Source organism: Haliaeetus albicilla, chromosome Z (genome assembly GCF_947461875.1).
Source record: "Haliaeetus albicilla chromosome Z, bHalAlb1.1, whole genome shotgun sequence".
Taxonomy (NCBI): Eukaryota; Metazoa; Chordata; class Aves; order Accipitriformes; family Accipitridae; genus Haliaeetus; species Haliaeetus albicilla.
Window position 1 is genome coordinate 42,223,998 of NC_091516.1, and position 14,093 is coordinate 42,238,090.

The following is a 14,093-nucleotide window of genomic DNA, read 5'->3' on the forward strand; positions in this document are numbered from 1 at the left end:
GAAACTTGTGGGTCAGATTCCTTCCACCTACCTGTAAGTACTAAATCAGATGCCAAACTGAGGAGGGATGGAGGACTGGAGGGATAGAAGAATGGAAGGATAGAAGAATGGAGGGATGGAGGAACGGAGGGATGGAAAGAGGGAGGGGGAAAGGGAGGAATTGAGGGAAGGAAGGACGGGCATAGGTTTTCTGTCACCCTCCCTCCCCCATTCTCAACACAGAGAGTGAAGACCTAGTGGGCCAGTCAGGCCTCAGAACAGGTTCAGTTCCCCTCTGACAACATCCCTGTCTTGCCATTGCATGTAGAGGGATCCTGTAGCCTGGAGTCTGGGTGCTCAGGCTATTTGCCTCACATGAACATTTTAGTCTGGTAGGACCTTGTCACCTCAGAGCAAGCCCAAGCCAGCATCCCATTGCACAGTACTAGTCTTGAGGAAAGGAAGGTGCTCCTCTTACCTTCCACTGCAAGCTGTTGAAATGGGAATGGGTTGCTCTGAGAAGCCAGTCTCCTCCTGAGGCATCCCCACTGGCCTTTCCTGGGTGGGAAGCAAAGGTGAAGGATTTCTGAAGCAGTTAAGTACTGTAAGAAGCACTCAGAGTTCAACAGGACTAAGGACCTCACATTTGACACAGAGCAGAGCGCTTTAGGAAGCACATCCTTGTGTGTCCCAAATGGCTGTCCTTGCAAAAACATTGTTTGTCACTCCATACTGTCTTTACCCTATTGTCTCTCTCTGCCAAGCTCCTGCCTCTGCACTTCTCCACAAAGTCTGGAAGCACTTGGCCTCAGGGAACACTACAGGAAGAGCAACCAAACCCTTCTCCTTATTTCTGCAGCCCACAGCTGGGTATGCTTTTAACATGCCAAGCCCACCCAGTTATGAGCGCATGATTTGGATGATGCGTTCCCCAAGTTAGTTCACTTTGTCTCAACTACTGCTGACAGGAAGAAAACTGTATCGAATGTCTCCAGACGTTGCAGCTAGTGGCTGATAATTAACCTGTGTAGCCCAAGCAAAGCAACATGGACTGTGCTCAGGTTATGAGACTGATAACTCTTCTTTAGTGAAAACCTACCCATAACAACGGCACTGGGAACACTTCAGGGCTAAATCTCATTTTACCATTCAGAAAAAAGGCACAGAGCCTTGGGAATTTCTGATCCCAGAGTGTTCCTTCTACCTGATGCTATGAGCTTTTGCTGGAGTCATTACAAAGTAACCCTTTTTAGAAAAGTTCTACTGATGCAAAATTATTCCCCATGTCTCCAGACTAAGTGTGGCAGGACAAATGTCACAAATCACTGGTATGTTCCTGATGCCCCCATTTCCACCCATCAAAAGGACTTAAGGAAAGTCCCACATCTCCCAGCAAGGAAGAGGTGAACCATGATCAGGCCCACGCGCATCTAGGAAGGCTGTCATGTCAATGGAGTTGAGGACAGTATGGCTCTCTACCAGCTCCTATTTACAGCTTTGCACTTTCTAAGCATTGCACGGATTGTCTGAGCCTGAGTCAAAGCTATCAGTATGAACAGAAGGAACTCCCCTTGAAAGCTAGACCTCACTCTCTAAGAAAGACTTTAGGTCCAGGAGGTAACCTACCATGAACTTCACTTGGAAGATGGACTTTTAACATAAATGGCAGCTGCTGATGTTTCCTTTTTTTTTTCCTTCCCCTTGAGGATAGCAAGAGATTTCTCTGCACTGGACACGATGCCCTGGGAACTCAGGAGATGGGAACCCTGGCAGCAGTGCATAGAAACTACCCGAAGTAAGGCCAGGTCTTCTGATGACAGGAACAGAGGAGGTGGCGAGGGAGTCATTGCAAGGTTACATGTTCATCAGTTGGTAGGGAGTACAGTGATTGTTAACAACTGATTAAATCATTACCCTGGTAATGGCCAATTTGGAACCAAGCTTCAGAAGACAAATATTGTGTGGGAGGTATTTTAACTTACCCTGCACATTACTGCAGAAAATTGGGTGATGTGTTTGCTATGTGTACACACACATATAGTCTCCCAAATTACTGTAATGATTTCCTGATGTTCAGTGCATGCTCAGTGACAGGAAAGGAAAAATACCTCAACGAGGCCATTCAGCAGCTGCAAAATTGCCTGCATCCAGGAGGAAACACCTTTTGCACAGCAGAGAGGGAAAAATGAGGGTGATATTTGACCTGTACAGCTACGAAGAGATGGAAAGGGAATGTCTCTTGCTTCCCCAATTGTACAGGCTGGATCACAGCTTGCAGAGGAGCCTTCACAGGGCCACAGCTGAGAAGAGAGTGGCAAGGTGGAGGACTGAGGGGACTCAGACTAGGGTCAAGGGTGGCAGCGTGTCTCTCATTTTATTGAAATAACACTAGACACAAAAGATTCATCCCAAACAGAAAGAGTCACTGAAAAAGCCCAAGTGATGGGTCCTGGACCCTCCATATGTGGTAAAGAGAGAGAATCTCCAAAGAGCAATTCTCATCCCAAGTTCTGGCTCTCAGGAGGTTCCTGTCTTGGGCTCCACCTTCGCACCCTAAAGGTCACAAAGCTGAGGGTGAGGTAAGTTACACCCTCCTCAAAACCAGACAGTAATCTGCTGAATGTATATGAGGAGACTCAGATACTTGCATCTACAGTGTCATTCCTGGAAAAACCAATGGGAACTATTAGGGCTGTGAAAGCAGTAATCCAAACTATAGGAAATAAAGGCCACTTACGTGAATGCCAGAGTATAAATTGAGGAACCTGCAATTCAGTATCCAGTTTTAAAATCACGCCCTAGTAAAAGCTCCAGAAGACAAAATAATACTGTCCTAGTGATACATGAACCATTTTAATAATTAAAAAAATTAACCATTAAAAAAAAGCCCTGCAATTCTGACATCTTACCATCTGCACACACCATCTTACCACACTCAACTAAAACATGCAATATTTATCTGATGGCTAATGATTATGAAATAAAGCTCAAAGTAATAAAACTCCAATTAAGAACTGGCAGACCACATCTATCTTGTGTCTGTTCTATAATCAGCAGCTCAGTTTTCATGGTACTAAATCACGCATTCCGGGTCATATCAATGATATAACAGAAAGGAACTCTTACACTTTAGTCCCTATTACTTTCATTTCCAAGTGCCAGCTTCCTTCAAATAGGACTTACATGGCCTGTTACAAACAGCTTTATCAAATCCAAAGAGGAAATTGTGATTACTGAAGTCCAGGTACCAGATTAGAAGTCCAGGTAACTTGAAGTCAAGGTAACAGGATTGTCTTCCCGGTAATTCTACCCTCAGCCCTTTCCTTTATTTGGCTGCCTGATATAGTCCAGAGCCTATCTGAATATTTCTGTGCCTCTCTACAATTAGTTAAAACTGCCATTCTAGGATTTCAGGTATGGCAATCATAGTATTTTCAGTAAACTTCACTTGCTGCCTTACAACTTTATTTGACTGACAAGTGCTCTACTGGCTCAGCAGCAGAATAGCTCTCAGCTTGATCCCTAGGTGACTGCAATACATTCTCAGCTGCAGAAGAACAGCACGCTTGCTGCTCCTTCTTTGCTATTTCACCAGGATCGCATCATCAATGTCAGCACATAGTTCCAGGATGTTCTTCAGAAATATTTTTGGTTGAAGATCTAAAAGGGTTGAGTTGGTCTGTTTCCCACCACTTTCCCACAGGCATGCACCACATCTTTCAGATTTAAGGAAATGGAAAGAGCTTTCAAGGGGGAGCAGACCAGAGGGAATGCTATGAGGTTCTATGTCAGGAGTAAAAGATGAAGAGCTTTGCCATTGAGCTCATATTTAACTTTGTTACATTCACCAAGCAAGGTATTATTCATCGCAAACTGAGGTGACGGGAAGTGTGCCATACTGCGTGAGGAATACAGTGATGCTGAACTTCAGAGCAGAGGCTCAAAGCCATTTGCAGTTAAGGAGTGGCACCGAGAGACCTGGCTGACCTGGGAGCTCTAGAAGTATTCAGAAAGGTGGCCATCTGAGTGCATTGCAGCACGTCATGCCCTAAGCATGTGTGGAGGTTTCAAAGGTCAGCCAGTCTTGGCTGCAATTTGCTTTCAGGGGTGTTAAGAGCTCCCAGACTGGCAGGTAAGCCCTTTGGCTTGAAGACACCTATCCAGGACTTTCTTCCTGAAGCCAGTGAGGAGACCCAGGATCTCAGCAGTGCTCCCTCCAGCCCAAAGGAGGAGGAAACAAATGCCCAGCTTGAGTTTCTGTATGTTGGCCTGAAACCAGACACTGTGTCAATACTCTGCTATGACAGCTATGGTAGTGAGAATTACTTCAGAACAGAGGCATCCAGTGACTGAGAAGCTGAAAAATCTCTTGCACCAAAGAGCAAATGTTTTCCTGATTTCTTGGAGGAGTGGTGGGTGGGAGCTGACATGATGAAGTGCAACAGAAACTTTCAGGCTGGAAACTGGGTTACAGTCCTGCAAAGCCTGGGGGCACAGGCAGCACTTCAACAGCAGATGCTCTCACCCACTACCAACATGGAGCTTCAGCTTGCTCCTGGTGGCAAATGTACCACAGGCTCTTCAGGAGAGGAGGGCAGCTGGTTTAAGCAGTGCTATTGCTTGGTGGCTGAGGTTGAGACAAGGTCACAACCATCTTTTTACATCCAAGCAGTGACATGAATGTCCAGTGACTGTAGTTCTGTAACCAGCTGTCCCATCCACCTATAGATAAACATTGTACCTGTGTGGCAAGAACTTGCTGGATGTTATCCACCACCTGTGCAAGATGTTTATTTTGCCTAAAGCACGTAATGCACTCATCCAAATGTAAGCTCTCCCAAAGGACTCAGTAACTCTAAAAGGTATGATCTCTCTGTGAGAATCCCTAAGATTTTGCAAACTGGAATCCCTCTAAGGGGAGACGATACCCTCTTTGCTGCTGACAGCGAAGTAGCAGTGACAGCAGAGAGCCTGGCATGCACTAGCCACATGGCTACTTAGCTAGGCTTCTGTAAAGATTTTGAAGAGCAGATCAAGATCTCTGCTGTGGTAAACTGTGATCTACCAGGTTAGCTATGCCTATGTGAACAGTGGAAAAGTTTCAACAGTTGACATTTCCAGGAATTGCTGAGCTATCTCTATGGCTAAACATGGTGGTCCTAACTCCCACTCTTGTACTCAGACTAGTAAATTACCCACCATTACTCTCCCCAAGGTACCTGACTCAGGCAGACCTGAGACAAAATGACCCACCTCCTGTAGGCTGAATCCCGCCTCCCTGGAACAGCCTTTTCCAGTATTGCATTAAACAGGAGAAATGCCTGAGGTCAGACTCTGTAAGAGGGGCCTGGGGAAGTGCAAAAGCTCTGAAGTAGTTGGGCTAAGAGAATCCTGCTTATGAATCATTAATGTTTTTGTGCCTCCCCACAGAGGAATTTGCTTTTAACATAGAAATTAAGATAACTGGGTTAAATGCACAGAGTCTTCACCCCTACCCTTCCCAGGAGAACCTTTGCTGCTTTTCTTGGTCTTTGATGAGTAATGACTTGCCCTGGAGGAGAAAACCTTCTAAAACAATTGTAGCCCTCATTTGCATGTGCTGATTAGCCTCAGTATCACCATAGTTTGGTTGTGCAGATAAGCTCTCTGCAGCTTCTCAAAAGATAAGGATGTTCCTGGCCAAAGGTTTGGCAACAGCATGAATAACTGCTTCACTAATAGCAATCACTAATGCAATGACTGGGATTAAAAACAGGACTGCTAATGCTATTAATGCAAGTGACAGTGATAATGTCACAGTGCTGTATAGTAGTAACCTTGTTATAGCTGAAGTTTGTTACAACTAACATACTTTTGGGTTCTCTCTAAGCTAATTTGCAGGAAGTTTCAGCTGTAAATGGCATATGTTTGGAGTATGAAATACCAATCCCATGCAATGCCCTAGGTCTTGGAAGGACCCCAGAACAAAAATGCATCTGAGCCTGATGCCGTTAATAGAAAAGGAGAGGAAAATGTCTCAAGGTCCCTGCTGGCAGCTGAAACACAATGAAGCTGTTTGGAAGCTCAGTAATATGGTTTGGTCTTGTTCCATGATCGCAGGTGCTCAGAAGATGACTTTTAGGGTGTATGTGAAATAGGGCATGACCAGCTTCAAAGACAGGAAGCAAAGAGCATCTCACTGCTGCTCCCACTTCCTATGGACTGCCTAGTAAGTCTACTTCAGCATGTCCATGTGGAATAGGGCAAGAAGTTGACCAGCAGTGAGTATTTAGGACCTTTGGGGAAGGAAGGCAGGAACAGTTCAGAAGGCATAACTGGAAAGGAGTGGCATAAATTTCGTGCTAATGAGAGGGAGTAAGAATTCAGCATAGGTATAACACTTAGGAACCCCCCACCCCTGTTAGAGACAGCACTACAGACTTCTGGGCTGAATAGCTGGGAGTTGCAGCTCTGCTTTGAGCCCATGCATGGTCCCCATTCCCCTAACACCTACATGCTGCACCCAGAGTGCAACGGCCAGGGACAGAACCAATGCTTTGATTAGTTCACAGCTTTTTCTAGAGAGGCTGTGCACAGCAGTCATTTTTCTTGAGTCTCCTAAGCCAACAGGAACACCTGCCTGGTCATCAAGAACAAGTACTAAGAGGAAGAAGAAAACTAATGGGACTACTGAATTATCCAGCTCCATAAGGTCACAGGCTGTTGTTGAAGAAGCAGACAGTACTTGCTTCTCCATTGCAAACAACTGTGCACAGTGGCTAGAAACATCCCACTAGAAGTTACCCCTGCACAAGCAGGACTGGAGGAAAATAGATGTGAAATGAATAGTGCTGTTCAGTCAGCAAGGGAGTCTGCCGCACAGCAGGGAACGGTCTGCTTGCCTACTGGCCAGCTGAAACCCTCCCTGGCAGAAAAAAAAATACAATGTATTTCTGCAAATACCAGCAGTACACTTCCAGAAACTGAAGCCTTTCCTCGTTTACTCTAAGGATGGGGGAAGAGCAACTTAACTGATTGGCTGGGGCATGTTTATATGGTCATCCACTAACAAATCCCAGGCACTGTGCCAATTAGCAGGCCTGTGTGATGTCTGAATTATGCTCATTAGAGCATTCTTGCATCGTTGCTGCTCTGACTTTTCCACACTTCTGAATAGAAACACACCCGTCTTCCAAAACAGCATGTAAGTGCTGAGCCTAATCCTCAGTCTGATGTTTGTCCTGGTTACCATGTGTCTAATTCTACCCTAGCCTCAGAGAACAAAAACACAAACTGCTAGAAAACAAAACTCTGTTTCTTACACCCAAATGGGGACAAAGTTTTGCCTTTGGGTTTTTGCCCATCTAATTCTTCTCCGAGATCATAGCTTAACTCCTGGGTGGCTGCAGCCAGGGCGCCTTCCTGTAACAGCATTGTTCTGGTCTTGCCATGCTTCATCCAGCTGATGCAGTTTTTCACTTGCAGAGGACTGAGAACTTTGTTTCTGCAGAGGGGTTAGTGACAGATGGGGTTAAGTTTTCTCACTGCCCCACAGGACCATGCAGGTTGGTAAGCTGGGTTTCTCTGAGGTGTGCTGTGGACTTCTTGCAAGGATCGCCACTAATTACCAGGTTGCACTTTGGCATTGCCAGTTTTGTCTGTTCTTCAGTTGCCACAGTCTGTAGAACTGCCATGCCTCAGCCCAGAGGCTCAGCTAGGCTCTCATGGACTGTCATCTCACTACAGCTATTCATAGATGGAAAACAAATTGACGTATACTGCCAGAGAAGACCTCTTATGCTAGCCACAAGGAAAGGAGTGCTCCACCTGAACAGGACCTGTGTGTTTCAGGGACGGGCACTGTGAAAGGTGAAGATGGACCAAGGTAGACAGGTTCTTCAGTGGCCCACCTCCCCCCTTGGCTGTCTCTATTATTTTCACAGTTAACAGTCTACATTTCCTGTGTTCCCCCAGGTACTGAACCAGTCCCTTCTCACAAGCAGGTGCCCAGCAGCATTTATGTCTGATACTAGTTGCCGTAGCTATAATTACTAAAACTGTACCTCCATTAACAATCTGACCCACATAAGGTCACAAGCTGGGGGAGGCTACCCTACAACATTGGCATTCTGTTGCCTCCCTACCCTACTCTGCACCAAATGGAGCCGAAAGTCCCCTGTTCCCTAACTGTTGTAACTTTTTGGTTAAAAACATCTGTTAAAGACATACCTGCAATTCTAAGAGTTTATCACTTGAAACTGCACTTAGAAAAAGAAAACATAAAGGGCTTAATCATGTTGAAATGCACCGTCTGGCTCCTTTTTTAGTTGATGGTGCTGAATTACATTCTGGTTTCTATGTAATTGGAAGAGAAGTAAAAAACACTTGTGGAAGTGGGAAATAGCCTAAGCAAGGTAAAAGTCAAGAAGGTTAATTAATGGGGTTTTTTGAGTTAACTTGTGCATTGAAGTGCAGCCCCTCAGAAAATCATTTTCTGGATGTGTAGACTATGTTGCTGTAGGCAACAAGAATAAGCCGGAAATTTGATCAGATTTCTGGTCTCGCTTTAATTCTGATCTATCCTATCTAGTGCTATTCGTGCATTTAAAAAGCCTTGGTAGGGGGCAGGCAAAGTCAATTTCAGATTAAGAGCACTGAAGGCTAAAAGAATGCAGTAGGAAAGGGTTTCCAGAAGTTATGAACAAAATAAAAGGCAAAAAAGGATATAGCCTCAGTTGCCCTTTAGGGCAACTAAGTCCCTGTAGTCCCTTGATTCTGTCTTATGCAGGGAGGTACCCAGTCCTTGAACAGTGTCAGATGATTTATTTTTAAATTAAAGGGATCTGGGAAAAAAATCGGTGACATCTTCAGTGTTCTACCTAGTTACCAGCTATAATAAATGTTTTCTTGTGTGTATTCTTCAAGTGGCATGGTCCCAACTGCATAAATGCAGACAGCACACATATAGAGACATGGGCTGTGCAAATGATTCAGTACTTAACCCAGTTATGTTTAGGCCATTATCAAAGGTCTGCTTGCTGCAAGGTCGCAGAAAAAAAGGACGTGCTAAAAGGAGGCAGAGACTGTGAAAGCAGCTGCTAGCCCATTTAGTCACATCAGCATTCTCAGGCTGTTCTATAGCAGGCAAGAAAAATTGGTTTAAGAACACTGACTCAGCTTCAGCCAAGGCATCTCCTCTATGAGATGGCTGGAAGGGTTAAATTCAATTACTTTCTTCAAATATGCAATTACTTATTAGACATCCCTCCTGTCCCTGGTATAAGGAGGAGTGGATATGCTTTATCCAGCGGCATGCACTGTGCTGTTTTGCATCTGCCTATACTTGTTCTGTCTCTGAGGGACTTCAGGATGAGGTACTTGAAGTGGATGGGAGTATTCCCTTCCAGCCTTGAACAGCCCCAGTTCTATTCAGGACAGACTGACTATGGCCAGCTACACTTTTCTTCCCTTCCAGGACTAGGCCACCAGTTTATAGATGTCGTGGTTTAACCCCAGCCAGCAACCAAGCACCACGCAGCCGCTCACTCACTCCGCCCCCATCCAGTGGGATTGGGGAGAAAATCGGGAAAAAGAAGTAAAACTCATGGGTTGAGATAAGAACGGTTTAATAGAACAGAAAAGAAGAAAATAATAATGATAATGATAACACTAATAAAATGACAACAGTAGTAATAAAAGGATTGGAATGTACAAATGATGCGCAGGGCAATTGCTCACCACCTGCCGACCGACACCCAGCTAGTCCCCGAGCGGTGATTCCCCACCCCCACTTCCCAGTTCCTATACTGGATGGGACGTCACATGGTATGGAATACACCGTTGGCCAGTTTGGGCCAGCTGCCCTGGCTGTGTCCTGTGCCAACTTCTTGTGCCCCTCCAGCTCTCTCGCTGGCTGGGCATGAAAAGCTGAAAAATCCTTGACTATAGTCTAAACACTACTGAGCAACAACTGAAAACATCAGTATTATCAACATTCTTCGCATACTGAACTCAAAACATAGCACTGTACCAGCTACTAGGAAGACAATTAACTCTATCCCAGCTGAAACCAGGACACTAGATGACAATGCTATGTCATCTGGCTCCCAGGCTGCCATATTTTATGCAGGACTGCCAATAGAGGGGTTCCTTTTAACCTCAGAGGGCTAAATTCAAGCTCACTGTTTGGATTAATCACACTAATGTCCTGAGCTGGTCTGGGAGGCAAATGCAGGGGGCAAGCCTTGTGACACCGCCCAAATGGGGCTCTGGGATGGAAAGTGTACAGTAAAGAAGTGGAAAGGCAAGCGTACTAGCCAGATGGAAGACACAAACACATAAATAAAGACTAAAAATTCTCCTGTGATGTTGACAAACCAGAAGGGCAAAGAAACAGGAAAGATGCAGACATCTTGTCCACCACAACATCAGGCTCAGTGGGGGTTGAGTCAGACTGGGTCACAAACTCCAGCCAGTTTTACCTGCTTTTCGGGTTAGCAGTGAATACCTTGCACACTGAAGGGCTGGACTTCTGCTTGCGTGCAAGGCATCAATCAAACATGGGCCAATTTGTGCAGCCTAGAGTATCAGATGGAGTACGTGATCAGGCAAGCAAGGGAGACAAATTTGAACTAGTTGCAAAGGAAATTTTTGGCTGTTCTTACACTTCAACAAACCTATCTTTAATTCCTGCTTTCAGGATGAGATCTCTCCCAGAAATGGGCATGATCTTTGGTTTCAGGGGTACAAAAGCATCTACCTACTTGCGTGACTAGCATTTTTATGAGTGTCTAAGGACTGTTAACAGAAGCACAGTATATCTGTTTAAACTATTTCAGCAGCTAGGAGAGTTACATACAGTGTCAGATATTTTTCAGATTAGTCCTTTTAGCAGCTGATAACGTATAGGTCTGAGCTGAAATGCTGCGATGTAAGCCACGCAAGAGGCCCACAAGGCAAATTAAGCAATAACATGCTTGATGCTCTGGCATAGTAACAAACCATGTTTCTTTCTAAGCCCTGCACAGTGGGGAGAGAGATTCCCTCCCCTTCACTCTCCTTGCATTCACCCTCAGGCACAAGATGACAGGCTCTGTGCTAAGTATCTCAGGCTGCTTTGTACTGCTGAGGGTACCAGCCCCCAACAGCAGGACAGAAGGCAGCAGCTGGAGGAGCTGGCAACTCCTTGCCTCTCCCTGTGGGCTCCTCCAGCCTGCCCCAGAGCCACTTAGGTGGGGAAAGCAGGGGCAGACCATCCAGGAGAGACAAGCTGGGGGAAAGCAGGAGAGCAGAGAGAGAAACAGAGGAGAAGGCTGCGGAGTTGGGGTGAGAAGGAATAAAATGCTGCTTTACACCCAGGCCAGTCGCACTCTTCCTGCGCACTGTTGCCTGTGCTCCACAGGATAGGAGCAGAGATGGCCCCTGGAACTGGACAGGACAGAGCAGCGTGGAAACCACCCAGCAGCATGGTGCAGTGCTTCTCCACACTTTGTCAACAACCAGAAGGCTGGCCTGGGCTGGGCTGAGCTCTGCCTGCTGCTCCAGCTCTGAGTGCCACTGTGCATGTTGCTTGCTGCAGCCCAGCCAGTTTGGGAGGGGGCAGAAGAAAAGGCCAGGAAGGGTGCAACAGAGAGTAGGACACACCTGGCCATTACAATCTCGATCTCAGACAAATAGCCACCAATTAAAGGGTAAGAGGATAGGAGGGGGATGGGGACTGCTCCTGGGGAGGGCTGCAGGACAGCCTCAGGCAGCAAGCAGGGGCCAACCCCATGACCTGCAGGAGCATTAGCAATGCTACCTGTCCTCCTCAGCACAGGGGCAACGTCTCTACTCTAAGACCCAGAACCACGTGGTGTCTGACCTATGATTACGTGGTTTTCTGCCTGAGAGAGGGTGGCTGGCAGTGCTGCAGTGGGTCCAACATCCCCACACAAGCACAGGGCAATGACAGGCCACCTGCTGCCTGCCATAGGGAGCTGGCAAGGGATGCTTAGCAGCAGGTTTCAGGATGCCCTCATCCTGAGCCATGCTTCAGCTGGCATCCACCACCCTATCTAGGAGAGCTGTGGTCACCCAGCAGTAATGCTGAGATGGCCTCATCGCCACGCTGCTGCTTGGGCAGTTTGCAGGGAGAGGGATAAAAAGCCCCTCCCCCTCCCCAATGGGTCACAGACCAGCCATGATGCCAGGGAGGTGTGTAGTGTGAAGGAAAAAGGCAAGACTTTCGCAGTCAGGAAAAGCCACTGTTGCACATGTTGTATTGCACCCAGAGACTTCCTGAAGCCCAGCTGCATGTCTCAGTGGCAGTGCCTGCATAAATGGATTCCTGAAGCTAGTCTGGTGCTTTTCTGGATCCTTGGAAATCCAGCCTGGCCTCAGTAACAAAGTGCAGATACACACTGAACACACAGAGACATATCCTGTGCTGCAATGCTGTGATGGGGGAAACTCCTAGCTGAACTGAATAAAGTTCAAATAACCCTTACTGGCTGTAGTCTAGCCAGGAAACCTTGACCTCCGAGGTGAGGTCATTAAAGCTGAACTTCTGGAAACTCAGAGGTGTTTAGAGACCCTGTTAATTACTAATCTTTTAGACAATGCTGGCTCCTGGGATTTCCGGAGCATTGGAACTTTAGTAGCAGTTGGGCCCAGACCACTCCACTCCCTCCTCACAGGAGTACCTCCTGATGCAAACACTGCCAGTGTCTTCTCTAGGGCCATGCATGCAGAGGTGAGACAGTTAGAAGAGTCAGAGGGTGTCAGAAACTGGCCCTGAGCATTTCTTAGCAGATGTAAGTCCTTTTTGTCTCATTACCATGGAGATGACATCATCTGTTTGCTATGTTTATCTGACACCTATGAAGCGTCAGGTGGTTCCTACCCACTGTGGAATGAGCTGCCTATTTTTTCCAAAATCATGCCCCTTAGAGTACCTTAACCCTGTAGGCTCAGCAAGCCAACAGGTCAGCAGAGGGATGGAGCACCCTGGAGGCAGACCATGGTTTTAATGACAGCATGGAAACCAAATGCCTAATCCATGAAAAATGGCTATGACAAAATATGAACAACTGAATTCATAATCATAGCAACACAGGGAACAGAGGTCAGCAAAACAGTTGTATTCTTTCAATCAGGAGAAGTAGCTGTTGCCCAGTAGCTCTCACTCTTTCCAGCTGGACAGTCACATTCCCAAACACGTCCTGTTGAAGGCAAGCCTTCCTTAGAGGGGGGTAACTGATGCCCCTACACAGCAGAGAGAACAGCAGCGTTTTGTGGACCCATTGTAGTTAATGAACTTTGTCAGGCTGATCAATGATTTTCTAGCAAATTTAGCTGATCATGGTTGAAAAGCAATCACAACTGATTTGTGTTACTGCAGCTACAGTAGAAACCCACACCAGCTATGCCTACATCATGGGCATGAGGATGCTGCTTAGCTCTTCTGGCCGTCAGCCTGCTTTCCTGGAACTCCTTCAGCTGGGCCAGCAACCTAGCACACTCAGCTAGGGTTGCTACACACATGCAATTTCCTAAAGACATTCAGGCACCCAAATCTAGCTGATCTAGGCCCCCAGGTTTCTAGCAGTGACTGTTCGCAAAGTGGGAGCCCCAGGAGCCCTCAGTGGAGTCCCCAACTCCCCCACAGACTATGCTTCCTCCCCTGCAGGCAGCACAGAGGACTCCAGGAGCTGAAACTGAACCCTTACCCAACCTTATTGATGGATGCAGGAGCTCCTGGATAAGGCCTTACCCAAGGACTATAATTTCTTTGGCTTTGTCACTTATAGAGCATGGAACATTCTGCACAAAGCATGCTGAGGCAGATGCACAATGATTTGTTAGCAGGGTCTGTAGCTGATGGCATGCATTGACTGTAATGGTGGAAGTTACTTTTGGGGGAAAATAAAAATTAAATGAGAGAAAGAGAAAAGGGAAAGCAAAAAAATTCTCTGACAGCAAGTGGGAAGAGAAGCAATGCAGGTTCCCAGACAAGTGTTCTCTTCCTCATTTCATCTCCAGAGCAGCAGCAGATCTCCCCATAATACCTTTCCATAGCAACCATAAAGTTTTTCATTAGGCACAGAGGCTCCTTCTTTTTCCTCCCTGCTTATGGGATTCTGTACACACTAATG